The sequence below is a fragment of the Ornithodoros turicata genome, chromosome 7 (assembly GCF_037126465.1).
Source record: "Ornithodoros turicata isolate Travis chromosome 7, ASM3712646v1, whole genome shotgun sequence".
Taxonomy (NCBI): Eukaryota; Metazoa; Arthropoda; class Arachnida; order Ixodida; family Argasidae; genus Ornithodoros; species Ornithodoros turicata.
In genome coordinates, this window is record NC_088207.1 from 49,473,296 (window position 1) to 49,476,428 (window position 3,133).

Genomic DNA, 3,133 nt, shown 5'->3' on the forward strand with positions numbered 1-3,133 from the left:
AGTCTACCGGGACTCTGTTGTGATTTCGCATGCAGGTCTGGGAAGCCCTCAAGTGCGAACAGAGAGGGGGACAGAATCGGCGCGACAGTCGAGTGGGAGAGAAACACAAAACGAAAGCAGACACCGATTTGCACCTCACCGACAGCAAGGAACAGCACACACACTTATGTGCCTCAGGCGAAGTTTTATGTGTACTTTTGTACACATGTATACTTTTATCTGTATGTCAAAAGTATTGAGTGACAACCAGACAACTAGAACCCTTTCTACATGCAGTCCGATGGAGCTACATTATTGGGTAGCCCATTTTGCTGACAACTATCTAAGCCCGTATCTTCAAAAGCAACATGGCCATCACCACATTATCATCCCATTTATGTGTGTGCGTGTGTGGCTTGCGTACGGCATTGGAGTAGAACCGTCCATACGTACTGAAGATAAGAGCATGTATAATTTTATTGCCGAAATGTTGTCGTTTAGGTGATTGAGGTACACTACATAAGCAACACAAGAGCGTCTAACTTTCGCCAACATTTGACACCGGTGTCGCTCGCGTCGTGTTGCGGTTGACGAGGCGGTTGCAGGTGTCTTCGTGAATGCATCGGCGACCAAGAGGGTCCAAAATGAGGCCTTGTTCGCAGGTGCATCCTTCAATGCAACGACGACTGCAGTTGGTCACTGGCGGTTGACCACATACACGTGGACATGGTGAGGCACAGTACGAATAGACGGCACCACGGTGACATTCATGATACCCAAGCTCTGCAAAAATAGCACAGATGTGTGAACCACTGATAGGCATATTTCACAATAAGTGCCCCCAGAGCATGCACGAAGGGAGTGTGGTGGTTAGAAACTACTGATACATAGTGACTCGTAACTCGCCACAAAGCCAGCGAACACGCTTAGCATTCAAATACGAGTCTGATGTCAACAACAACAAGTATGATAATCCGCACAGTGCATATTTGAAGTTCCATCCTTACGTCTCGCTGTTTCTGCTAGGTAGGTTGCAGCTAGGACCAGAGAGGCAGCGAAGAGTACCGCAGCTGTCTTCATTCTGATTCACACCTAATAGAAGACAAATAATCGATCAAGGGAAGAGAGCGGGGAAAATTTATGCGAAGTCAAGGTTTCCTTCGGACAACATGCACTACGAACTGGGACTGCTTTGCTCCTTTTACTGTAGCACTTTCATGGAAACTCTGTTTTATCAAACTATGTTGTCTACAAAATGCGGAAAATGCTTACACGATAAATTCTGAAAAACGTTGTTGTTGTTGTTGTTGTTAGTGGTGGCAATGTTGCTGTTACCGAGATGTTTTGCCTGCTGACGTGATCGTATGTTGTTGGGATCTCACGTCTTGTACCGACTTCACACGGGATTGTGCCGACACTTGCCTGTATAGTTGGCTTAACAGCCGGTCTCAAGAATCGAACCCGGCTGACGTCCCTAAACGTGACCATCGTTTCATATATTTTGTCGTCGAATTCCGTGGAACAATTGGTAGGTACGAACTGCGCTCTATATTGAAAGCGAGGCATCCCCCATTGCCCTAAAAGGGGTTACGACAGGTCATCCTAGGTTAGCTCAGATAAACGTAAAAGACGGTTCTTTGCACCGATGTGAACGTCCATTGGAAGTTTCACAGCGATTAGGGTAATAAAAGCAGAGAAAACAGGCACACCGAATATCGAAACTCATGCGGCTTTGACATCACAACCTTTGCCGCCGCCAGTGAGGCAGAGAAGACACGTGCTTACGGCTGCCAATCGGAATGGGCACAACTCTGAGCTCTGTGACGTCTGCGCTTCGCATGGGAATGTGTTTGAGGGCTTGTATCTCGCTAAGTACGACACGCAGAAGAATGGCTTTTTCCCTCGGTGTTCTGTCATGCAGTACACTGCATCCATGATGTAACCACGTGTATGAAAGTGTCCCAACCCATTTAATAATGGCTAAACTAATCAAAAACAATATTGTAGGAATGCTGTCGCACAAACCGGGACAATCTTTAGGACTGTGCCTGTTTCCGAGATGTCTCATCTTACATGTGGGCTATAGGTTTCACATACAGGAGTCAGAAAGCTCGAGGACCTGCCGCAGTGCACAATATTCTTGAATAAATTTGATGTATAGATGGTGGCACTGATTGGCTGATGACAGATCAGTGCAAGCAGAACGGTACTTTTGTGTAAGGTTGTCAGGTGCCAGCGGCGAAGAGCTCAGATGTCGCTGTCTGGGCATCAGCGAAGCAACATCGGGTTTTGCCAAAAATCATGCAAGTCGGCTACTGAAACCTTACGGGTGATTCAACAGCTGTATGGTAATGAAGGTATGACACTAACGCGCCTTTAAATGACACTGGCGTTTCGCAGAAGGTAGAGGTTCTGTCGAAGACTATCCGCGTCGACATAAGCCATTCGCACAATTCTGCAAAAATTACGCTGGCAGAAGTGCATCGTGCCCGAGAGGCATTACTTGGAAAAAGCATATCCAATATGCGTAACTCCGCCGATATGAAATGTACGTTTCGACAATCGGCATATTGTCCTCGAACTTTTTGGACTCCGTAGTGGTCATACCCTACAACATAATGGCAACGTCGGGAAAAATAGGCGACACAATGTGAAATATCGGAGCTCTTACCTCCGTTTGCTCTGGACACAACAACAAGTCTTCGTGAAAGCGCAGTACAACAGATGACATAAATCTTCTGCCTTATATAAAAGCGTGTCCCATGAGCCAGCAGGGACACAGGAAGACGACAGCTTCTGTTTCCGCCCCCGAAGATTGTGCGTCAGCTTGGAGATAGTGCGTCACCCGCTTTAAGTTTCACCCCCCCACACACACACTATTTTGCTTCACTGGAGACTAGCGACATCACTGTCGTGCTCCTGATGACCAACGTAGCGTTATCTCGGTGCATTTGAAGAAGTCTATCATAAGTTGCTTACACATTTCTCGGTAGTGCTGCTAATGCGTCATGTACAGGACGCAAGTTTCCCAGTTTATCTCTGGGGTCTTGCCGCAATTAAGTTGGAGAATCTGTATAGTATGAAATCTGTATGGAGAGTTTAGAGGGCCTGGGTAATTTAGTGGCTTCAAAAGTTGCAGACTTGTAGCGACTCA

At 46.7% G+C, this 3,133-nt stretch overlaps 1 long non-coding RNA gene across 1 annotated transcript; it reads right to left on the bottom strand.

Moving 5' to 3' along the window:
- Nucleotides 1-438: 438 nt before the first annotated feature.
- On the bottom strand, nucleotides 439-2,808 carry LOC135401401 (uncharacterized). Its single transcript, XR_010424810.1, has 3 exons — nucleotides 2,651-2,808; nucleotides 987-1,071; nucleotides 439-762 (listed from the first exon to the last, which is right to left on the bottom strand). It is a non-coding gene; the product is annotated as an uncharacterized LOC135401401 (long non-coding RNA).
- Between the last annotated feature and the right edge of the window lie 325 nt (nucleotides 2,809-3,133).